This window comes from Natator depressus, chromosome 1 (genome assembly GCF_965152275.1).
Source record: "Natator depressus isolate rNatDep1 chromosome 1, rNatDep2.hap1, whole genome shotgun sequence".
Classification (NCBI taxonomy): Eukaryota; Metazoa; Chordata; order Testudines; family Cheloniidae; genus Natator; species Natator depressus.
In genome coordinates this window covers 103,050,575-103,077,012 of record NC_134234.1, presented here as the reverse complement: position 1 = coordinate 103,077,012, position 26,438 = coordinate 103,050,575, and the positions used below count along the sequence as shown (strand labels likewise).

At 39.5% G+C, this 26,438-nt stretch overlaps 1 long non-coding RNA gene across 2 annotated transcripts in view; it reads left to right on the top strand.

Moving 5' to 3' along the window:
- Positions 1-26,438, top strand: part of LOC141982548 (uncharacterized) — a 76,319-nt gene that overhangs the window by 22,343 nt on the left and 27,538 nt on the right. Inside the window, exons 2-3 of one of the 2 annotated variants that reach the window (XR_012638118.1) lie at positions 7,385-7,535; positions 26,298-26,343. This is a non-coding gene — a long non-coding RNA (uncharacterized LOC141982548). Of the gene's footprint in view, positions 1-7,140; positions 7,536-26,297; positions 26,344-26,438 lie in introns of those variants that run through there. The other variant, XR_012638117.1, reaches the window with a different exon arrangement.

The following is a 26,438-nucleotide window of genomic DNA, read 5'->3' as shown; positions in this document are numbered from 1 at the left end:
TCAGATGCTTTTTTGGCAAATATTCATAGTGCTGTTTATTTGCAGAAAGAAAAGCATCTAAATTTGAGATCTCCACTAAATGAATTCTTCCAGTACTTGGTTATCCAATTTTAACAAAGGAATGCTTGTACGGGGAGAAAAAAATGTTTCAATGAGTTAGAAATAGGCTAGATTTAGTGCACCAGGACCATCTGCACTAAACACTGACATTGCAGTGACCTGATATTTTGCAGCATTTGTGATGTGGCTTTTCCTCTGCTCTTTCTCAGGTCAAAATAAAGATGAATTTCAATATTTCACTTCCTTGCATAATCTAGTATCATTTTCCAGGCTCTTACCTTTCCCACATGTTCCCCATTGATCTATCACTTCGCAAAATCTGGTATGTTGATAATTTTAGCATTTCCGGCTTCTTCATATGCTTCTCCATGATGGTATTGCAATTACAAAACCCATTAGAGAGAATATAATTGCTGTTAGTGCACAATATTTGTAATATATATATTAGGGATCAGATTATCAAAAGGCATGCATATTTAATGAACCAAGTTTGAATGCAAGGTTACTTATGTTTAATAGCTCAAAAAGACGTGAAAAGCAACGTGCATTTCCCCCACATCATTATATACTACAGAAAATAATTAAGAAAGCATGGGGAGGGGAGGAAGAAATATCACAGGGGACAGGAAAAGAAAATAAGATAGAATCATGGCATTCTGTGATATTATACACACAAAAAGAAATTCAGTAGGGCCCAGTTTCAACAATAGATTAGACAGATCCTTCCAGTAACTGCAGTACAACCCTTTTCGTCATGCTTGTGAGAGATGGCCATATGTTCTTGAAGAGATTTCATCAGGGGCCTGATCACGTATCTCAATATGTATAGAGCAGCACCAACTTTTATTGACATTAGTGGGATCTGAGGATACTCATCATGAGGGACTCCTCACTTTGTGGATTCAGTCCTGATACGGTTACATTTTTATCTGAGAAGGGTTCTTTGGGAATCCCCATATTTTCCCAATCCAAAAGGCTGCATGTCAGGGCAGCCACTCCATCGAGGCAAGGACTGGGTTTGACTTTAGCAGGGGGGTTACTCAAGTGCAATATCCTCAATTCCTAACCAGCAACAGAGCACCTTACCTCTGAAAAACATCAGCACTGGAGGTGAGGAACCAATCTTAGACCCACATTGGGACCCCTTAGCTGCCATTAGTTATTGGTCCAGCCCTATAAGAGTATATTTTAATAGGCATTTTTATCCTTTTCCATATGTTCTACATTTGTGTTCTTGAAAAGAGTCTCGGGAAGAGATATTTACAGTGCAACAAGACCAAAATAACGTATTCAGTATGTTTTGACTAAACATACACATTTGTGCACTAAGAACTAAGATTATCTTGAGCAGACCTAATGGTTTGATGGATCGTGCAGCATATTACCTTGTCAGATACTGAGATTAAAAATGAACCTTGGTTCTTACACACAAGCCCCTATTATACTGTGCTGGGCTGTGAGTGCTTCAACATGCCTTACCACTAACACTTACCCATTAATGACTGTCTGGAGGAATCTTACCCACTGCAGCTGTGTCCAGAGTGAAGTTTTAGTAAAAGGAGGAAAAATGGTGGGCATTAAATATACAGAACTGAAAGAAGGCCCCATTACACCACCCCTCCATTCAAACCAGCCTAAATGTTTTAAGTACATGTAATATCCCAGGCTTGCTTTAAGTAGGGTGGGAGAGATCTGACATCCAAACATACAGGGAAACTTCACAAAACTTTTATAAAGCAAGAAGAAAGAGACCTAAGATGATCTTGATACTCCTTATGAAAATGTCTATTATCTTCTAACAACTGTCATTAATAGATTCGTTTATCTATTTACTGTAGCACCCACTATGTCCAAACACTCCAGAAGAAATTTACTTTCCAGTCTAAGAGAGAACAGCAGTACCGTATCTATCATTATTATGGAAAATCCCCAAAAGGATATGGCCTCCTTCCAAACTGAACATCACCCAAGTCAGTCTCTGGCAAGGTGCTTAATGTGGTCTGGTTTTATATTCAGTTTATGTCCACTACTGTCAATCTGGTCATGCCACCAAAGCTTTTGGTGCCCCGGTGATCTCCAGTCTTGTAATGGCATTTCTTTGTACATGTTTTGGAATTTATTGATCTTCCATTCGTATGTCCAGATCAAGAAAGCTGCTGAAATCAAGCCACTTCTGCTGGAGGTGGTTGCTGGGTTCAGCTTCCAATATTCTTGTTTCTGATCTTGCTCTGACACCTGATATGGAGCAGATGACAAAGAAAATAAGAATTGAAAACATTAATTTGGTACTCTTCTGCCTTCTTCAGAGCCCACATGTCACTTCCATGCAAAAGAGTTGGTATAACTGCGGTTCTATAAATCTGCAGCTTCAGAGCAAGCTTGGTGTCACAACATCCCCACAGAGGCAGCCGAAGGTCCCAAAACATGGCAGTATCTGTTACTATTTGAACATCCACATCTTTTGAGCATCCTCCAGCACTGTCTGTAACACGACCCAAATATTCAACAGCTGCAACCTGCTCAATGTCCCATCTGGACAGATTACTACTGAGCTGGTTGTAATCTGGAGCTGGAGGCTGTTCAGTAGTAATGGTCAGGGACTTAGTTTTATCCAGATTAATAACCAGACCAATATATTCTGTTTCTTGCCCAACCAGATTGTCCATCTGCTGCAGCAGCTCACCAAACTGGGTCAACAAGGCAATGGCATGTATTCAACATCTCAAAGCATAATGGTGTTCTGCTCAGTGTCACTGACAGCTGCCTCATCAAGATTATCCATCCATCAATGTTCAATATTGACCAACAATGGAGACAGCACATGGGCTTTCCAAACCCCCCTGGAGATGGGAAACCATACTATGTATCTGTCATTGATGCAAATGCAGCTTTCAGTTCTAGTATAGAACTCTATCAAAAGCGCTATCTTCCCAGGGATGCCTAGATGCCTCATAAGATCCCACAAACTTGATTGATGCACTGAATCAAAGACCTGATGAAAGTTTATAAAAAGTGCTGCATGTTTCTTATTACATTCAGACATCTTCTCAAAAAGCTGTCCAAGATAAAGATCTGGTTGACAGTGGAATAACCAGGTCTAAAACTGCACTTAGATTCCCACCTTTTTCATGAAGTGAGTTGTTGATTAGAAACTTTAACCCAGAAGCAAAGACTTTCCCTGGGACCAATAGCATAATACCTCTATCGTTGCTACATTCAGCCTTACCACCCTTTTGGAAAAGAGGCAGAATAACCTCCTTCTTCCAGTCATCAGGGATGATACTGGTAAGTCAGATGATCTGGGAGAACCTATGCATCCACCATCCAAGAATACTGTCACATGTCTTCAGCAGCTCACAAGTAATGTTACAAACCCCTGGTGCCTTCCCAGATTTCAGCTTATGAACTTCGATCCTGATCTCTTCTTGATTGAAGAACGCTGGCTCTATCAGAATATCCTGTCCCTCTTCAAGTGGAATAAGAACAGCAAATGATGAACAATTGAGAAGCATCTTGAAATAATTTTCCCATTGATGCAATGGATCCTGCAGGTATTGGCTGATGATGGTATCCCAACCCTTTACTGGACAAGCTGGTACTGCCTCCCCCTGCAAAGACCACAAAATTTAGTAGATGGTGTGGAGATTGTACCTGGCAGCAGCCTGCCTCAGTCAACCATCAGGATTCCATATCCACAATGACTTGACAACATTTCAAAGTCAAACTCATTTACTTTTATTTTTGCTCTTGACAAATGTGCCTTGGAAGACTCAAATTGTAACCCTCTGTTTTTTTCTTAGCTCCAATTGCCATGAGCATTTCCTCATTGATCCAAGCATGACGTTTGAAGGGCTGAGGCCCCAGCATTCAACTGGCTGTGGCCAGCACTGATAACATGAAATGACACCATTCCTCATCAGATGACAGAGTGAGACTTCAGTCCCTAATCCTTCAATGGCCCTATGCAATCCATAAAGAAAGCCATCTGATAACTTGGCTGTAATAAGAGCTTTTGGCTGAATCGGACTAATTTTGGCCAATGAAGTGGCTATCTTTGAAGACAAAGGTGCCCTTTTATCTACATAAGCCAATGGTCAGTGTCAAATTCAGCACCTATGCAAATTCATACATTCATGAACTAAACTGGGAGGAGAGGTAGATACGCTGGAGGGTAGGGATAGGATACAGAGGGACCAAGACAAATTAGAGGATTGGGCCAAAAGAAATCTGATGAGGTTCAACAAGGATACATGCAGAGTCCTGCACTTAGGATAGAAGAATCCCATGCACCGCTACAGACTAGGGACCGAATGGCTAGGCAGCAGTTCTGCAGAAAAGGACCTCGGGGTTACAGTGGACGAGAAGCTGGATATGAGTCAACAGTGTGCCCTTGTTGCCAAGAAGGCCAATGGCATTTTGGGATATATATGTAGGGGCATTGCCAGCAGATCGAGGGACATGATCATTCCCCTCTATTCGACATTGGTGAGGCCTCATCTGGAGTACTGTGTCCAGTTTTGGGCCCCACACTACAAGAAGGATGTGGAAAAATTGGAAAGAGTCCAGCGGAGGGCAACAAAAATGATTAGGGTACTGGAACACGTGACTTATGAGGAGAGGCTGAGGGAACTGGGATTGTTTAGTCTGCGGGAGAGAAGAATGAGGGGGGATTTGATAGCTGCTTTCAACTACCTGAAAGGGGGTTCCAAAGAGGATGGATCTAGACTGTTCTCAGTGGTAGCTGATGACAGAACAAGGAGTAATGGTCTCAAGTTGCAGTGGGGGAGGTTTAGTTTGGATATTAGGAAAAAAAATTTCACTAGGAGGGTGGTGAAACACTGGAATACGTTACCTAGGGAGGTGGTGGAATCTCCTTCCTTAGATATTTTTAAGGTCAGGCCTGACAAAGCCCTGGCTGGGATGATTTAGTTGGGGATTGGTCCTGCTTTGAGCAGGGGGTTGGACTAGATGACCTCCTGAGGTCCCTTCCAACCCTGATATTCTATGATTCTATGACTGTTGGACACCAAGGATTGTTAATGAGTATATGATCAATAGCAATCCTGGTGAAACCATCTGGGTTGTACCAGATTGGTTTGTGAATCTCTGGCTGATGGAAGAGTGAGGCAGTGATCACCATGCTCCACGTTCCAGCATTTGCTTTCCATTCCTTTTCTTCTGTCTGATACAAAATTTCCTGAGTGTACTTGTCCAGGTGTCATTGTCCTTTCCTATCTGTTCATTAAAGTCACCCAGGATCATGATGATATCTCTTCACAAAGTTTTATTAAACACTGAAGTTGGAGTACAAAATATCTTCAGCCACATTGTTGGCCTTGGTGTTGGTGGGACCATATAATGCAATGATGGTAAAATGCTCATGGCTGGTATGGAATTCAACACTGATAAGTCACTCATTAATCTGCCGTCAACTCTGCAGTGCCTGTTGGGCATTGAATGAAAGTACGATGGCCACCCCTTGCTGGAGCAACCTATTGGAGTGGCCTCAGAACAAAAATATATAGTCCACAATTTTCTTTTCATCACTTCCTGGAGAGCACATTTCAGATAAAGCAGGTCTCAATGTTAAGTCTTTTTAATTACTTGACAAGGAGGACGGCTTTACATCAATAGTAAAAATAAACAAGAAGTTTGGCCATTTGGTTGTGTGCAACCATTTACATGTGTGCAACACTGTAACTGTGGTGAGATGAAGCAAAGATTATAAAGCAATTAATAACTGTGACTTGAGAAAACAGCAACCCAGCCAGGTTGCCAAAGCTACAAATTAGCTTTCTGCACAAAGGAAGGGGTTCTGTCATGTGATCTCTTAATCAAAGTGGCAGGTCCTGCTTCACTTCTCTTCATTGACATTAATGTTGATGCATTTCTATTTTGATTTTCTATGTGCTTCTGCATTCCATAGATAAGAGTTTGCCCACAAATATGGAGCTTTACTCACATATCATCTGGGTGATAAGCAGCTAGGTTTTTGCAGGGGAGAAAGCTGGTTCTTGTTGATGGTATTTGAGATAAATGGAAAAAAGTAAGCACAAGTGAAGGTTCCTTTGTTTTTAAGCAGACATTCCATTAAACATGTAGCCAGATATAAATAAACAAATTGTAAATTCTTCCATTTGCCACCATGTCAGTTTTAAAGACAGAGGGATATTTAACATTTACCTTCATGTGATATCAGCATCCAATTAATCACCAACTTATTCAAAGCTGCCGTAACATTTCAAAACATAGCAATTGTTATATTTTTAGGCTTTCCTATTTTATCTTTGCTCACTTGTAGGTGCACATGTACAACACACATAAGCAAATAAGATTTAGGGGTAAGATAAAAGAGAATGAAATGTCAAAAAATGAAGTATTACAATGATTATGATGTAGGAAACTGTCTAAAAAGTCATTTATGGCACAGCAGAACAATAGAACACCAAGTATTATAAATTACTGTTTGAAGTATGAACATTGGAATAAAATGTGATTATATGTGGCAGACTGTTTATATTTGCAGCATGGCAGGTGTTCTGTTCTTTCTTTTTTGAATGCTGTTACTTAGCCAACCAATAACCACAGCTACCTATTGACTATTTCATTTGTTTCATTTTTCACATGAAAACACACACAATACAGTAAACAAAGGCTGGGAAATGAAAACTTAACCCAAATAGCTTGGCTGTGATGTGTTATATGTATCATAGAGTCACAGAAGTTAGAGATGGAAAAACCTGGTAGGCCAATGAATCCATTTCCTTGCAAATCCAGGATTGTTTCCTATTGTACATTTTGTAGTGCTTTGTCACAGTATCCTACTTTCAGTTCACTGTCTAAAAGTTTCAGGAAGTAAATTAAATTAGGCAAAATAAATATGTTTTTCCAATGCATTTGCTTACACCAAAATATAAAGTTTTTGCATTGACTAACCCCCAGATCCTTTCATCATCTGGGCCTAGATGCCAGCTAAAATCCTCAACTAAAAGAGCATTAAGAAGTAAAAAAAATATGAAATGGATAAAAGTGCATTATGAGACAAAATATAAGATATTGCGGTCCTTACACTTGCAAAGTAAGTAAATGAGGGAAGACTCCCTGACTTGATATGCACCGGAAGTGAATAAATTTGGAGTGAATTGTTAATCCCAAAAAGTACAATATTCTCAAAATTTTTGATTGTATGGACCCCAATTAACTATCTCATGAACTCCTCCTTTCTTAGCTGTTATAACATAAGTTTTCTGTGGGAACAGGAGTTGTTTACATATAGGTAGAATTAGAACAAAATATTATGTATGTTCACCTCTCCTTTAAATAGAGCAGCTGGAAGCAAAGAGAAGATCCATAACCATGTGACCTACCAGCTCTCCCCAGATCACCAAGTAATGTGCCGTAGACAACAGTTGGAGAACCTCTACAATGAGATCCTAATATGAAGGGATGAAGGAATATTTAATTACTAGCCACAGGTACGTGTTAGCCAATAACACACGACAGTAAAATCTGATTTTTTTTAAATGGGTAATATAGGAGGTGCTCTATTTCGGTAATTCCATTTTCAGCTGCCCCACTGTATGGGAGTAAGATACCACAGATGGACATGTGCATGTTCTTTAGAAACTATTATGTCATAAATATAAAGGGAAGGGTAAACACCTTCAAAATCCCTCCTGGCCAGAGGAAACATCCTTTAACCTGTAAAGGGTTAAGAAGCTAGGATAACCTCACTGGCACCTGACCAAAATGACCAATGAGGAGACAAGATACTTTCAAAATCTGGGAGGAGGGAGTAAAACAAAGGGTCTGGGTCTGTCTTTGTGATGCTTTTGCCAGGGACAGAACAGGAATGGAGTCTTAGAATTTAGTAAGTAATCTAGCTAGATATGCGTTAGATTATGATTTCTTTAAATGGCTGAGAAATTAATCTGTGCTGAATAGAATGGATATTCCTGTCTGTGTGTCTTTTTGTAACTTAAGGTTTTGCCTAGAAGGATTCTCTATGTTTTGAATCTAATTACCCTGTAAGGTATTTACCATCCTGATTTTACAGAGGTGATTCTTTTTTACTTTTTACTTCTATTAAAATTCTTCTTTTCAGAAACTGAATGCTTTTTCATTGTTTTTAAGATCCAAGGGTTTGGGTCTGTGTTCACCTATGCAAATTGGTGAGGATTTTTACCAAACCTTCCCCAGGAAGTGGGGTGCAAGGGTTGGGAGGATTTTGGGGGAAAAGACGTTTCCAAACAACGCTTTCCTAATAAATAAACCCAGATAAAGTTTGGTGGTGGCAGTGGAAGTCCCAGGGCAAAGGGTAAAATAGTTTGTACCTTGGGGAAGTTTTAGCCTAAGCTGGTAAAAATAAGTTTAGGAGGTTTACATGCAGGTCCCCACATCTGTACCCTAGAGTGCAGAGTGGGGAAAGAACCTTGACATATGACCTTTCCTATTGTGTAGTGCTATGTAGCCATGCCCATGTATGTCGGGCAGTGGGCTTTGCAGAGGCCCTACACCTCTCCCCTTGTGCAGCTGAGTAAAAAGGGGAGGAGAGTGGGTGGAGTCTTGGAGAGTGTAGCTACCCCAGTGGATTGGGGAGCATAAACTGCACCATGTGTAAATCTGATCTCATATTAGGACTCATGCAATCTCTCTTATATAGTGGTGAAACAGTGAAGGAGATTGTGACTCCTAAAGTCACAATCACCCTCTGTCTGCTCCAGGGGAAGAGTAACCATATTCTATTCAGAAGGGGTAGACCGTAATGTCACCCTGCATAAAAGAGATTCTACATTTAATAACAATGATAATAATTGTCATTTCTTATATAGTGCTTGACATATTTTCTCAATGCTTTACAAACTAAATCATTATGAACACTGATCCATAGAGTAGATAGAGAAGATAAAAAAATTCTTAAACTGGAAAATCTGGGTTCAAAAGGTGTTCTGCCTTCATCTCTCTTTCCACTCCAACAAATGGCTAGTTCTCTTATCTCGATGATAGGATTTGCCTTTTTGACCTTTGTGGCAAATTATTCAATGAGTTTATTGCTATTTAAGTGAAATATTTCTGGTTCAGGCCTTTGTTTACTTTTAGTTTCCTGTTTAGACTATGTCCTCTGGATGTTTAATCCCTAACTGGTATGAGCATTTTATCAAGTTGCACTTTATAACCCCTTTATCAGACTGAATACTTCCCTCACATTCCTTCAAAGTCTTTCTCTTCTCCATTGAGATGACTTCTCATAACACAAACTCTTGACATTTGAATGCAGAATTCTTTAGTTGTTGTTGGGTCCAATCTTGTGATCTCTTATTACATGAGTAAAGGATTAGTGCCTGTTTTATAGCTTCCTTTTCCTGATGGATGCAGATTGCTCTTGCTGAACCAGTGCCCTTCTTGGGGAAATTCTGCTTGGAACCTTCTCACAGAGTCCAGGGAAGGTAGTTTCCAGAAGGGTCAGTTGTGGTTTCTTTTTCTTTTAATTCAAGTCTCTTCATCAAAACAAGATCAAAACTTCCCCAAGTCTGTCCCTCACCCCCATAAAATTCCTCAGCCCAAATGTTCCTGGCTCTTAGCTCAGAGCCTTTGTGATAATAAGACTTCCCACAGTCTCCATTCTGTCCATTTTGTTTCTGGATGCAGTTCCTCCCAGCAGTAGTTCCAGCCTTTGGCAGGTATTGCAGCCCCCCCCCCCCTCTCTCCATTTCCTGCTTCTCTTTTTATAAGATTCAGCCTTAAGCTGCAAGTTTTTCCCCAAGGGCAGCAGGTAGAGCTAATCAGTGAGCCAGCTAGGTGCTGGCCTCTGATCCCAGATAAATGCTATCCCTTGTACCTTCATAGAATGCAAGTAGTCCCATTGAAATAAATGTTTTCCTGATCAAGCCCTTAAAGACAAGACTAGACTGTGTAACCATCAGGGTCATCAAAACACCACAGTCTTCACATGAAAAGTGGCCAAAACTAGAGCTGTGAGAATAAATGATTTATTTTGGTTAGATGGCAAATCTGAAAAGTAAAAAAAAATGTTTTAGATTGAATGAAATGTTTCATTCCACCCAAAACACAATTTTTCATTTTGATTGTGAGAGGGTTTTTTTTTTTAAATAAAACTGCAGGAAATTTCTAAACAAAAAGCTTTGAATTAAAAACAATAAACATTTGTTTTTGAAAATGTTGAAAAAAACTTTCAACTTTTTCAGATTTTTTTAAAAAACACAAATAGTTTGGTCAAACAGACACAAATTTGTGAAATGTTTGGATAGGACCAAAACTGCATATATTGCCCAAAAATGTTTTAATTGAAAAATTTCACCGAGCTCTAGCCAAAACTCAGTATTTTAGATGAGATATACCAGTGCCTAAAAATAATTAACTATTATTTCTTTTGATTCTGCATTTGAAAGTACTGTTACTTCTCAATTAGATTCTGGAGCTCAAATCCAACATTGGAACTGTACCTTTACGGAAAGGTAAAGCACACTTCTCACAGGATGCTACATTATTCAAGTTGTAATCTTTTTTACAAGACTGTAAAAGAACACCTGCTCTGTAGCTCCCTCTTCTGGCCAAGCATGCCTCTGCATTGGCCTTGTTGCCTCATTTTCCCCACAATTTAGAGCTTCCATATCAGAAATACACCAAGATTATCTGTGTTTATGCCCAGCTAGACTTCTTTATTGGTACAATGTCACCTTATCATGCCCCCAAATGGGAGTTCACCTTGCTCTAAATCCCAAAGTCCAGTAACAATATCAATCTTTACTTCTCCTTACAATTCTTCCAGTTCACCCATTTCTGGCATCCTCTTTCTTGAAACCCTCTTAAGCCATGGTTCTCAATGCTTAGACATCCCACAGGCCTCTTGGCAGGGGGGGATCTCTCCAGGCTCTCTTTCTGAAGATAAACTTCTTCTCTAAGTATATTATGTATTCTGCCATCTTTCCCCAAATGGTGCCTTCTCTGGGCTCTCTCCCTGGAGATAATAAACTTCTTCTAGCCCAGGACTCCAGGTGACTCTTACCAGGCTCACCCTCTTCCTTTTCTTTTTTGTGTTTCCTGTCAGGGCCCCCCTTCATAAGGCCCAGATGGCTTCTCTTAAACCCAGTTGGGAATCAAGTAATCAGTCACTGGACCCCATTCCTTCTTAAGGGGCCAGGCACCCTATCACAGAGACATTTAAGTTAGTCAAAACTGTTCACATTTCAATGACATTTTTAAAGTTGAAGAAGAGAAAATTTTACAAGTCCATGATCCCCCTCTCTGCCTGCCCTCTCCCTCCCTGGTTATCAAGTACAGTAGAACCATTTGAAAATTTTGAAATTTGAAAAACCATGCAACAAATATGTCTGTATTTCTACCAGTTCTAATTTAAACAAGGTTCCGTTTCCTCATCAAAGCAGTGTGCACAAGTATAAGTTAACAAACCCATGCCACTTTTCAGAATGGAAAAATAACACCCACATTTTGGCTTTGTTCAGTAAATTCTGTCCTCCAAGCCTGTCTATAGATTACTATTGAGTGCATAATGGCTGTCCCCCATCACAATAATTATACTACCAGCAGTATTTAATTTATAATCTTATAAAGTATTTTCAAGTGAGGTAACCATGAGACTGTAGTTATTCTTCCTGCAATCTCCTTTTCAGATCTGCCTCCATTTCCTTCATCCCATCCCCTACCCCAAATCCTAATCCACCTAGTCCCAGTGTCCTCCTTCTGGCCAGCTCCTTATCCAATCTCAGTGCTTCCCCCAGACAGCTGGTTCTCAGTTTCCCCTGCCCCCCATTTCCCTCACTGGCTTTCAGTCCCAGTCTCCCCCTCAAACTTCCAGTTATCTCCCTGCCTTCTCCAGTCCCCTTATTACCAATCTATTCCTTTCCTTCTCTCCTGGTCTAGCTCTTGTCCCTTCTGCATTTGAGTCTGGTGGCTTCTGTCACAGTGACATGATTAACAGAATAACAGCCGTGTTAGTCTGTATTCGCAAAAAGAAAAGGAGTACTTGTGGCACCTTAGAGACTAACCAATTTATTTGAGCATAAGCTTTCATAGCTCACGAAAGCTTATGCTCAAATAAATTGGTTAGTCTCTAAGGTGCCATAAGTACTCCTTTTCTTTTTATGGTTAACTGTACCTTTGACTTACCTACATGACCTATTTGAAGGTATTCACTTAAAGTTTCAGGTTCCCTAGCTGTTACCTCTCTTGGGCAGAGAGATCTATGTCTCTCTCCTTCCAGACAGGGAATTTAGCATGGAAGCCTGTGACAGGCTGTGTCACAGAAACCCCCTTGGGACTGTCACCTGATGTGCTGAGACTACCTCTGAGCCTATTTTCTCTGCCAGTTTGGGCCTCCAGATCCCTGCCTTGTTGAGCCAGACATGCCAGTCTGCTCCAACACAGACCCAAGGTCTGAACCACGTGCCCAAAGTTGTAGACTTAACTGAAAACAGCTTAAGAAGTGCTCCTGTCTCTAGCACCCAGACACCCAGCTCGCAATGGGATCCAAACCCCAAATAAATCCGTTTTACTCTGTATAAAGCTTATACAGGGTAAATTCATAAATTGTCCTCCGTCTATAACACTGATAGAGAGATATGCACAGCGGTTTGCTCCCCCAAGTATTAATTACTTAATCTGGGTTAATTAATTTTATTAAGTATAAAAAGTAGGATTTAAGTAGTTCCAAGTAATAACAGGCAGAACAAAGTAAGTCACCAAGTAAAATAAAGAAAAACACACAAGTCTAAGCCTAATACATGTAAGAAACTGATTACAGATGAAATCTTACCCTCAGAGATTTCCAATAAGCTTCTTTCATAGACTAGACTCCTTCATAGTCTGGGCCCAATCCTTTCCCCTGATACAGATCTTGTTAGTTCCAGCAGGCATCTTAGGTGAAAAGCAAGGGATTTCACATGACTGGAACCTCCTTTGTTCTGTTCCTCCCCTTTTTATAGCTTTGGCACAAGGAGGGAATTTTTTGTCTCTCTGGGTCCCCACCCTTCCTTCTAAATGGAAAAGCACCAGGTTTAAGATGGATTCTAGTACCAGGTGACATGGTCACATGTCCTGTAAGACCCCAAGCCTTCATTCTTCCCAGCCTGACTCACAGGAAGGCTTGCAAGTAAACAGAGCCATCCACAGTCAATTGTCCTAGTTAATGGAGCCATCAAGATTTTAAACCACCATTAATGGCCCACACTTTGCATAACTACAGTAGGACCTCAGAGTTATATTTTATATTCCTAGTTTCAGATACAAAAATGATACATTCATACAGATAGGATGAACACACTCAGTAGATTATAAGCTTTGTAATGAAACCTTACAAGAGACCTTTTACATGAAGCATACTCCAGTTACATTATATTCACACTCATTAGCATATTTTCATAAAATCATATGGAGTGCAACATCACACAGCTCATCTGTACCTCACTGTAATTTCCCCAGCAGGTGTGACCAAGGTCCAGTAACCGTGCTTCACTCTTTCTCTAGGGTTTACAGCAGTGTACACCAGCCTTCACAAAACAAAGTACATTTATTCTTAGGGCAAAAATTATCACAGAAAAGCATATAAAACAATAAACAGCATACTACAAGCTTACCAGAGGTCAGCCTAACTTCAGCATAGGACTCTTGGAGGTGTCTTTCAGACCTATCTCAATTGGGTTTGTTATTTTGGTTACACATTTATGTCAAATTTCAGATCAAGAACTAGAACCCCCTTTGGACACTTCAGCTGTCTCTTTTTAAACTTTGATCTCTGGCTTCCTGTAACAGGTAATCACCAGTCACTGACCCCCCCCCCTCCCCCCCACCTCAGGAGTCAGTGGTTCAAATGCTGTGTTTTTGCATAACTGGTGTTGGAGAATTCACTGTAACCACCCCCCTCAGGAAAGCAACTCAGACTGAAAACACATTTGACGCTTATTGTCCCAAAAGTCTATGCCTTCTGGCACACTTCAGTATAATAGTCTTTCAAATACTTTAAGATTCCCAGGTCTCACATCGGTCACATCTTCCTTCACTGCACTGTCTGGTACCATGTAGACTGGAAACCAATGACTGCATGAAGAATATACAGGAAGTGTGGCATCTCTACATTTCCTGGAGGACTTACAGGCACCAGCTGGGGGTCATTGGGAGCACAGGAGAGACAGACTTCCTGCTGTCAAGTCCAGTGCCTCACCCCACCCTTTGCCTGGAGTAGCCAGGAGCAGAAGTGTGTTTTCGTCCTTGTAACTCTGGGCTGGAACACAATCAGTGTTGTCATCACTAGGGGCTGTGAGAGGCTGGAGCATGCTCAGTGAGTACTGAACTTTCGAAGATTTTACTTGCTAAATTCTAAGAAGCCTCTCCTGAGCATGTGCAAACAGTGATTTTTCAGAAGATTTATAACTTAGCCACAACAATGGGAAAAGACACATCTTGACACAAAGGCCATGCCCCTGCCAAATTTCAAGTCCCTGTTACAAAGCGTAGGTGTAATATAATTTTTCAAAGAAAAGATCACCAACATTTTCTAACATGGGCCAAGCAATGTATTTTCCCCTAGTCTTTTTTTCAGATATGGCTAATCCATTTTGGCTGAAATTAGTATATATTGGCTGCAATTAATATATAACTGTTTAGGCTGAAATTTTTTCTGCTGGGCATCTGCCTCTGAACAGTTATATTTGGGAAGTTAAGCAACTGAAAACCCGGGTCCTTTTAATGATAAGTGTCAAGCAATCTTAATAATAGGGAGTGTGACTAGCTCTGCCTACACTAATAAACCAAATCCTAGGCTAAACTCTTGTTGATTTGAATAGGAGTTTTGCATGAGTAAAGACTGCAAGATTTCCCCAGTCAAAACACATTAGACTCCTCAGTTTATTCCTTTTCCACTATGTTGTTTGCTTTATTCATTCAAACCATATATTAGGCAGACATTTTCAATACTTGTTTGCACTATAAAACTGTTAAATCTCTTAGATCTCAACTCAGTATCTCTGATCAGTATACATGCATGATTTTAATTTAAATAGACAGTCTAGGCTAATTACTAGTTACCTGTAAACTTAACAATATACTTGAGATATATCCTATACCTGAATATCCACCCATATTGTATGATGTTCTCATTCAAATTCTTACATATATTCAGAATGAGGAGGCTTCCAGTCTGATCCCTTGCATACTGCACTGATAACATTTCCATGGCTAGAGAAGCTACCATAGTGAGCACTCATTTCTTGTTTTAAATCCATTTTATATTCTAAATTATTATAGCTTTAGTCTGTGAATCTTCACTGTGAACCTCTATCAGGTCCCTTTTTAATCTATACACATAGAATAACTTTGTCATAGTCTTCTCTGAGATTGTTTTATTCTTAAAATAATTAAATAATTGTGTTTAGTACTTGAGAAAAGTTATTGAACTCACAAGGGTACAAGGGTAAAACTCACAAGCTGTACAAGTTTCCCCACTTTGCCCTGACAATGTACCTCAGTCTTGATCTGGAAAGATCATCTCTACAGGCCAGAGAGTAGTTCAATCTCCATGCCCAATCAATCCATGATCTCTGTTTAGACTGACAACAACAGTGTCAATTGTGATGATGTCTTTTGTGATGTGGGCACCGTCCACTAGCACTGGAAAAAGACGTCCAACCTATTTCACATAGGTCACTAAACAGCCATAAAATAGTAATAACTTTTGGTTACTGCTGACCAGGCCAAATCTGAAATGGTGACCCAGAGGTGAAACAATCTATATCACACTACCAATGCCTGAGCTATTCAGAACTCCATGACAATAATATCTTTGAAGAGTGGTTTAATTTGCTTGAACACAAGTTTCCTCTCTTAAACCTGTATTGACTCTCTCTAATCAAATTATGTTTTTTCACGCTGTTACTTCAATAACTTCTTAAAATCTCCAAGAACTCTTTCTAACATTTTTTTCTTCCCCTTCTCCAACTGATATTGAACTAACTAGTATATAATTGGTAGCTATTTTTGTGACCCTTTTTAGAAGGTTGATATTTTGGTTTCCTAGTTCTCTTCTTTGAGAATTAGACTTGTAATTGGAGAAGGTGTAAGAATACCAGTCAACTGCTAGTTTTTATTCAGAATTATTTTAATTTTTCCACTATCTGAGGTAATTAAACCACATGAATTTTATATAAACAATAGGGGGATGGGAAACCCATAAACTTTATTGTCAGTGTCTGAGTTGGTTTAGTGATGTATGGCAATTTTATTATTTTATCATATTTAAAAGTATTTATTCTGTGCTGTAGATTGGGCTTCATTTCTTTTGAGCTTTAGGAACAAAATTAAAGTTGTTTCTAGTGGTTTAGTGGAAAATTAGATTCTGGATGTCTCAATCCTTGACTCCCTGGAGCCTTATAGCAGCTTCCATTTGTTGTTACTTTTCCTTGAAATACGAAGGCCTTTAGCATCTCTCTGACAAAAAATACAGTAAGCATTCTTTTTCACAAAAAATAGACACCTTAGATGGAGTCACATGTGAGATCTCTGAGAAACAGTGGCAAAACTGGTCCTGATTAAGCAGTCTTCATGTTATGTCTGCAATGAGTGATTGGGATAACCCACAATTGCAGGGCATTTTTTAAAAACCCCTGAAATTTACTCATCCAATAAAATATTAGAAAAAAAAGAGTAGGATTCATTCCTGAATGATGTGGTGGTGGTCTGCAGCTGGGTAAGGGGAGCATTCTGGATCTGTTCTGATACAGTGTACCTTTCCAGCCCTGCTGCAGTTGTAAGAAATATTGGCTGATTTTCCTGTTAGGATGGTCCTTCAGTTTAGTATTCAATTATATAAGAAAACAATGAAAATTAAATTATATTTAAACAAACAAAAACATTAAAACTTGGCTTTAATTTACTGCTGATGACAAATGGAAGGTGGCAAAAGGCAGCTTACTACTCTGAAAATGTTGTCAGTGAATTAAGAACATTAGACTTACCAGCTAGTCCATTTAAAACTCTAGATTGAGGGAGGAAATGATACTAGATGACTGCCCATAAAACATACACACAAGGTGAGCAGAGTTGCTCTGAAAAAGGCAACTTGAAGGTAAGTAATGTCTATTGCAGAGAAGAATGGTAGGAGGAAGTGAGAGTCCAGAAGCCAGCTGGAGAGAGGGAGTTCGTCTGGTAGAGCAGAGGTAAAACTTGATACGTTTTGTCACAAGACCAGCCAGTCTAGCAGAGTTTGCTCCAAGTTTACTTGGAGTTTTTTGATTAATGAGAACCTTGAACCCCAAGGGATGCAAACCTCAGCAAACAGAACCCACCAGTTTGGATTTGTCCAAACCTTGTGAATGCTCATGAATGGGTTTCAGATATCCTGAGTCAGAAGAGGAAGTGGTTCAGGCAGCCAGACTAACCAAGGAGACGGAAACGCATCCTGTCTAACTTCAATGCTTACTTCATCCTTTTACTACATTTCCTCCCATAGCTGCTGTTTTCTACTCACTTCTCTTTACATTTATATGTTTGTCCTGTGCAGTATCTCTTACACACTTATCTTGTAACTGCATAACTGGTTCTACACTGTGCTCTACATTCTAAGTCAAAACCCTGGCATCTGTAATGAACTAACCTCTCATAGGCATTAACTTTAATGAGTTCATCAACCCATTTCTGTAGGTTTGCTAAACAATCCCTTGCCATGATGAACTGAGAGATAATGTATACATTTTTCTTCTCAGCAGTGACAATCAAAGGTTCCTTACACTCTAGTAATGTCTGCACTGATTGTTAAACACTTACGTTTATTTATTTAGTATTAAGGGCTGGTATTATTCTAGCTTCTGAAAAGCTAGAATAAGTCCTTGGATACATTGGTTTTTTGACTCCAGTGCAAACCCCTTACTGTTCATGCAATTTACAAGGATGCCACATGATTTCTACCAGTGCAGCTTAGCCCAGATTCAAAGTGGCACAGATGTAAATTGTGCTGCACTGAGGTAAATCATGTTTACACAAGGGATTTACACCAGTGTAGCTAAAAAGGTTATTGTCACCCTATACCCATGTCACAGAGAGCCCAAAAGCAGGAAGTCCACCTGAGAGGTGAAGGAGGTGTGACAGTTCAAAGTAATCACACAACTTTTGCTGCAGTAGAGGGCTACAGGAAGCCAGCATAGATTGAAAAGTAGATGGCTGGCCAGGGGGCCCAAAAGGCTGAGTGAATTCAGTACATACTGACTGCTTTCTCCAGAAATGGGGAACTAATTTGGTTTACAATACCAAGTTCACTATAGCTAAGTGAAAGTCTCTGCATTTTAAAAGAATACATTTCCTCACGTTTTTCTTAAAAATCCCTCCCCACTACAGTGCCATTATTTTATATTTGGTATTAATTTCTGATTTACCAAGTTATCATCGACCATTTCAGTTTTTTAATCCGCAGCTCCTTTTATTGCTCCCATTCCTGAATGATTCTGACAAAAAGATCCTCACTGTTCCATTCCCTTACAAGAACCTCTTAGACTGATTCACAAAAGCCAGCACAGTAGGCAGGGGGCCACCTAAGCTAGCCCTTGGGAGATCTGATGAGAGGGATATGTCCCAAACCTTCCCCCTCTCACACATGGAGGCATCTCTCTCTGCTTGTGATTCACAACCAAGAACCCTCTTTTTAGCAATAAGCCAGGAACAGGAGGAACTGCCCCATAACTTTTAGCCCAGTGGTTAGGGTACTCACCTGCGATGTGGGAGTCATTTGGGGCAGAGAGAGAGACAACTAGTATGAAACTGTTTCTATAGCCTAGTGACGCTCACCCAGGATATGGGAGATAAAGAGTCATTGGGGCAGAGGGACTGTATCTCCCATATCCTGGGTGAGTGTCACTAGGCTATAGAAACAGTTTCATACTAGTTGTCTCTCCCTCTGCCCCAATGACTCTTTATTTATCCAAAGTGTAACAGCTTCAACAGGATAAATGGGGGACAACCACAGGAGAATATCCCATAGTTCAGTGGTTGGAGCAGTCTCCTTAAAGATGGGAGACTCCTGTTCAAATCTTTTCTCCCTCTCAAGTGAAGGGGGATTAGGCACCTAAGTATCTTTGTGAATCTAGCCCATGGTCTCTACAAGGTCAAATAAAGACTGCACATTTGTCCTTGTAGTAGGTAATATATTCAAGCACCATATACTTAACATTCAGTTTTTGCTGTAAAGCTGAATACATGCTTTTCCTTGTACTTCCTGTGGCTGATCCCTTCGGGTTGGAGACAGGCATGCAAGATATATTATTTTTGGCCCTTCTCTAATAAAGGGATCATTGGAGGACATAACTGACATAGTGCTCCTACACTCATTCTGCAGCTGCATGCTTAAATACTGCTTGAGACAGTCTTTCCCAAACGCTAGTACATTTTATGTGTATTCCCTTCATTCTCAGCATGAGCGCACAGAAGAATTTTTTTCATCTACCCACATGGAAAAGTTACATAAATATGAAAATAGGCATAATAAAATATCTAAATAGTAAAATATTAATGAATAGAGCCCTAAATAATTGGGTTAGCACTATTTCTGGTGCAGAAGAATAATATATTTATGCAAACTTTAGGGTAACAACTTCAGATATCCTTGAAAATCTGAATCCTTTAATACTGGGCAAGCATTACTTTTCTTTAGAAAAAAGATAGATTCCAAAATGACTTTAATTAAACAGAGACAGTAACAGAATGGGAAAGATTAGGATTATCTCTTTAATGGATGCATTATTTCTAATGAGATTTACACCATTATTTGTCTTAATTTATCAAGCTACAGTATTATTCCTTCTCGGCTAGCCCTCTTGCAGTGAGGCTTCAGACATAGCTGGAACACTGGGAAGATAGCACAGCCTATTTTGCACATCCATATGCACAAAGTAATAAATACAGAGGCAAATGGTTCAGTAGAAGAGTTTGTCATCAATGCACCTAAGAGCTGCTGCTGCTACTATTTCTAAAAAACCTCTGTTTTCTAAGCTCTGGCTCTTATAAGGATTTAACTAAAAGAGCTATAGGACCTATTTTTGCAATGCTTACTCATACAAGTAGTCCCACCAAAATCAATGGGAATACTTATATTAGTAAATTCTGACCAGTGTCAGCAAGGGCTGTACAATCTGGTCCCAAATGCATTCGTATTTGTTCAGTCGTCTTTAAAAATGTTCTATTTCTTTTATTGATTAATATGTTAAGGGTATCCCCTATTGTAGGAAACATTTAATAGTGTGGTTATTTATTTTTGATGGGGAAATGGGTCATAGATTCTATGGGATCTGTGCAAGTACTGAAGAAGAATGCATCCTCCATGCAGAATCTATTACTGAACTGGCTGCAGATCTTGGCTTAGTATTATTTCTTATAAAATAGAGAGCTTTTTTCTAAGCTCACTGCTCTTATTTTATCTACTTCACATAGTCCTTTGCTGTTAGAAGTGAGCATAATAGACACTGATGTCTTGGTAGATGGAACTGCCAGTACAAGGATGCTACGCTTATGCTTTTTCACAATATTTTGTGTTGAATACATTAAGAGAGAAAATATTAGAATGAAATCACCTTTGATTTATCTGCCTCATGCTTGGTATTAAAATAAAATATAATTCAAGGTAGATGAAGAGGAGTTTATGCATCATGCTCAGAGTTGACCAGATACAAAGTAGAATACCATAAAATTATTTTTTCTTATTTATTTTTTTAGTGCTCAGAATGCCTCAAAGTTTGTGAAATAAGGGCTGCAAATTCTAATCTGACCCATAGGAATTGTATTTATTTCAGATCCAAGTGTGTAAGCTACTCAGCATTCTTCCCACTGCAGCCAAAAGGGAAAGGGGTTCTGCAGCCAGGAAGGAGAAGAGAACTGGGTGTGAGGGTTCTTCACTCCATTTCACCTTCCTGAAGACTGGGGGAAGGGATCTCGCTCCACTCCTTAAGGCTAGTGAGGTAGAGCATTTGCCAAGATCTTAATTGTACATCCTCTGACACGGGGAAAAAGGAAGCAGCTTGTTGAATTGTGGCTCTTCATTCAACTCTCCCTTGAAGATCAAAAGGAGGAGACCATTGATCCAACATCCAGTCAAGGATCCTTGATTCCACCTCACCCAGATTCACTGTCTGGGAAGTTCACCTCTTAACGACACAGTCCCCAGTGGGCCAGGTGAATGATAGAGGAAAATTCTTAACTGCATGGAGCTATCTTTCCACACCCTGAGGTCATCTGAAGGGGAGCTAAAGGAATCACTTACTCTCTTCTCTGAGGCCAAGAAATTCAGAAGGATAGGGGATGGCAGCTGGTTCAGGAGGACTTTTCATTCTTTTTCCTTGGGGACTGCAGTGAGAGGAACATCAAGAAGGGGAAGGAGTCCTTCACTTCCCTTTTAGAGCCAGGAGAGGAGATTTCCGGTGGAAGGGGAAGCTGAGGAAAGATTCCTCACTTCATGTCTCATGGCTCAAATGGGAGGGAAGCTTGGGACATGGTCTTCAGTCTTTGCCCCAGTGCCAGCGGGAAGGGAAAATAGTTTGTCACTGCCCCTCCTGGATGACTAAGGTGTAGTTAGCAGGATACCCCACATCTCTACATTTTAAGGGTGGTGTCTGAGATCCCCAATTCCCCCTTCATTATTTTCAGGGAGTGGTTAGTGGTCCTGATTTCCACTAAGTCTCCTTTGCTACTAAATTGTCCATGTGCTCCTCCATTCTAGAGTTATGGGTCCCAGAAACTTCCTTCCTGGGCCATGTGCTATTCTGGTCCTTTGAACATATCTGGAGTCAGCATATTCCAGGTTGCATTGAATGTTACTCCCTCGAGAGACCCCCCCCCCCCCCAAGAGTGGTTTGCCTAGTCTAGTAACTTACTTGTCTGTTTTGGTAGGTGAAAGGAGATGGCCTGCCCTAGAAGAATTGCCAGGATTATACCAGGGGTTCCCCTATTCCCTTCAGGAAACTCCCGAGAACAGAATAACCCTGTTTACCCTTGGGAGGACATGGATATAGCCTTCTGCTCGAAGGACTGATTCAGGCAGTAATCTTCGAAAACTAAATGTTCTTTATCTAACATACCAATGTTCCTTAATACAATAGATCTTAAAAGCATACATTAAGAAACAGAAACACAAATCCTATTAGCACAAGCATACATATTAAAGTACCCAATATCGTAGTGTCATACAGTTGGAGGTGGCTTAAGTGATTATGTTCTACATGTGGTGATCAATCACATGTAGGACACTGACAGCAATTTTAATTGAACACTAAACTTTATACATAGTAACAAATACACATATGCAGACATCCAACTTTATTATCCCAAGCATACACAACCCTGAATCTTATTTCCATTTTCTATTTTATAGTATAGTTGTTATACTTACTTTGTACAGACATCTTTCCCCTCTGATCTGTCAGAAGGGGTTCTTCTCTTCTATTTCAGCAGCAGGGATGCTTCTCAGCTGCTGCTGCTTCTCTATCACTGCTGTTGCAGCTTGTGGTGGTTTCTTGGGCCATTGCAACAACCTAACCCTCTTCTTCCCTTATCAGTGATTTGGCTCTTCCTTCTTCTTCTCCTGCTTCTCCTTCTATTCCTGATTTCTTGCTTTTACTGACTCAAGCCTGCCAGCTGTCTGCCTTATATACAGTTTTTGGCCTATTTTGATGGGTTATTCCTTCAGTCCTTATCATTAGCATACTTATCCTCCAATCATCTTTAAGCTCTTTCTGATTGGTCTGCTTTTATAAAGCAATCCCAGCCATTAGATCTGTCTGTCAATCAAAGCCAGACCTAGTTGAAAATCTGCGCTATGCCTGACTGACCCCTCCCTTCAGGGTTAGTGACCTCTGTCTAACCTCAATCTGCTTGCTAGCCGTAGGCTGAATTACGCCAAGATCGCAATCTTAGTGTTCCTGGCTGTGATCAACCAAGACCGCCATTTTACTATTCCTAGCTTTAACTGCTTGAAACTGCCTTTATACGTGATTAAATCCATATGACTATAAACAATTATCTTATTTCCTTAATATATAACTGATGCATCTTAATGTTATGATTTACGTCACCCTATTTATTATCAATTTAATTAATTTTATTTTTATATTTTCCTTGCTTCAGCTAATGGTGGCAGGGCACTGTTCTTACAATACAGAGTAGAGCAGCTCAAAAATCTCTCATATCATGGAGAATACAGAAATTTATGATCCTATATGATCAAGCTGCAGAGAGTACTCACCCACAAAGAAAAGGGGTGCTGGGACACAGAGATGTGAGCCATTCCCTGGCCCACCGCAGACACGGTGAAAGCATTCCCTACCTATTTATTTATATTTTTATAATGTACTTAACCATATCATCATATTTAGCTCACAGGGATTGCTCACATGTGTTTGCATGATAGGGGCATAAGTTAGAAGTCAAACTAGTGTAAAACCTAAAAATACTTACCTGCTGGAAAGGAAGAAGATGCCGTCTGCAGTAGACAGATGCAAAATGGCTACAGCGGTTGATCCTTTACACCTTTAAAGGGCCAGCTATTGGAAGACTGAGCTCTCATAAAAGAGTGAACCTAATTTGGAGATCTGAGCCATCACAGAAACAATAAATTCTAGGCAGGATGCCAAATTCTCATCTTTGTTAAAGTCAGGGATCTGCATGGAAAACATTCCTAGTGTGTTTGAGATAATGGTAATGATGTCCTTATGTTTCCTATCACATTTTGTTTCTATAAGTAAAATCTAGATTCACTCTGGAAATCCGGTGCTTCCAGAATTCAGTTTCCCACCACTGCACTCACACTAAATCCTACATCTCCATCTGTTTTCCTCTTCAAGTCCCCACCCCTTTTCACTGGTCAGGAAAAAGTCCTCACATACAGTATATCTAAATCCAGTGTACAAATTCAATAAAGTGGTATTTCAGTCCCCAATCCTTCAAGGTATTTACATGTGGTAGACCCCTGCGTCCATGCAGAACAGATTGCAGGTTTAAAGCCTTAGCTAATAACTTCTTATTAGAAGACAAACCAGACTGTTGACAGTATGAATTATTTTCTTACAAAAATATTAAAGAACAAATGTAAAAGCAAGGAAATATGGAAGAGTTATAAGGGAGCAAGCAAGATAGGATTTAAGTGACTCTCTCTCTTTAATTAACTTGAAGCACATGGATAAAATGCTTATTCAGTCCTTACTCAGACTAACTCCCACTGAATAAAATTGAATTAAAATTGAGAAAGGAATTCAGGATTTGGACACATTTATTTAGGGGTAGATGAGGTTCTTTTGTTTTAGTGCAGGTCTTCTCCAAAACTCGAAAGAGAATGTATAACTTAAAAGGCTGTTTTTAACTATAACACCAAATATAAGAGGCCTGATTCTGAGCTCAGTTACCCTGGTTTTAATGAGTGTCTCTACACTGACTTCATCGGAGTTAATCCTTCATAACAGTGTAATTGGAAGGAAAATCTGTCCCTTTGTCATTGGAACCAAGAAAAACATCTACCACATTTTACCCTCAGTCTATGATAGACTCTGTATTAACATCAATGGGGATTTCATATGTGTGGATTAAGGGCAATGTGACCCTAAATTTGCAGCTGCCTGTCTTTTTGGCCAAATACAACAAATGCGATTGCGGTATCACAAGGGAAAATCAGGTTATTTTACCATCATGTTCTATTCAGATTCCCTGAATACTTCCAGTGTTTGAGGATGCTCATGAAGTGCTATACTACATTCAACTTGTTTCACAATTTAAATTTAAAAAGCCAGAGGCACATCAGACTTCAGTCTGTTAATTCTAATTATTACAAAATTACACTGTTATCCTTAAACATGTAGAAAAGTGACAGAGAGAAATTCACACACTTTAAGAAAGGAAGTGTGAATTGTTTTAATCAGGTATAGTAGCCTGTTTCAGTTTTTATTAACATGATACATGAGAGTAATCAGTGCTGTCCTGGATTATCTAGGTACACTTCTTATGATAAAACTTACTGATGCCTCCAGTGGTCTTCTAGAAGTACCCAACGTTAACATGCTAAAACAACATTATATTAGCTAAATAAAATAATGCCAACAACAGAGTTTTCAGATTCCTTAGCTCTTAAAATATCTAATCAAGAGTCCTGCATTAATGAATTTTGGCACTAGAGTTATAAATTATACATAACACGGCATAACATTAAACTATTAACATAATTTAACAATACCAATCTATCACTTTCTAAATAAAAAAACAATGAAAGGTGTTGAATCTGAGTGCCCGGACTTGGCCCACATGGCTTGTTTAAATTCACGGTAACAAGAATAATAATTTAACTGTTTTAAACCTTTCTTTCCTTTTTAAACTATATAATAAAATGTTTTATGTACAAACCTTCATTTTGTTTATTATTTTTGTTCCAGTGCTCCAATAGGGGATTTCCTTATTTTTCTATATGGGAGTGAAGACATTAGGCTAAAACTAGTTTCCCCAAATACAAAAGGTATTGGAAGCAGGAGATCATATCAAATTTTGCCCTGTTCTTTGCGCCTAGAGATTGGAGCACATATAGATTATAAGGCCAGAAGGGATCACTGTGATCATCTAGTCTGACCTCCTTTTCACGTTTGTCCAACTCTAGCTATTAGTTACCAATATACCCTGGGAAAATTATTTCTCTAGTATGGACTTAGACATAATAAATATGTGCATTTTTGCACTATAGCATTACAACATACTTGCAAATGATCCCTCAGGATTTGTAGTATCATCTTATGTTGTGATACTCTCAGAAAGAGAACCATATGTACTCCTATGCCGGAGAACAGCTGGGTTCAGGTGAAGGTTATATGCTTGCCTTTACCTAGAAATTCTTTGTTTCCCTGTGTGGTCCTTAATATCAGTTTTCAGAGTAACAGCCGTGTTAGTCTGTATTCGCAAAAAGAAAAGGAGTACTTGTGGCACCTTAGAGACTAACCAATTTATTTGAGCATGAGCTTTCGTGAGCTACAGCTCACTTCATTGGATGCATCAGTGCTATCCGAGGGTAGTGTTATGCTAAATACATACCTATCAAACATAAGGTGTGGATTCTAATTTTAATTATGTATAAAACAAATATAGGAAACCCTTGGTCATAACCCAAGATATTTTATATTCTTATACCTGTCTATAATAACATTGATTTCAGAAGAAAGAAAATAAAAATAAACAGTGTTTATGTTTCTTCTCTGTAACAGGCTGCAGCAGCAAGGAGAATGACTCTGCAGACTGGCTGCATTAAAGGTACAGTAAATCTCAAGCTACGTGCCTCACAGATATGCATTTATAATCATTAATTGGTAATGATCATGATCATTTACTCACATGTCATTCCATTG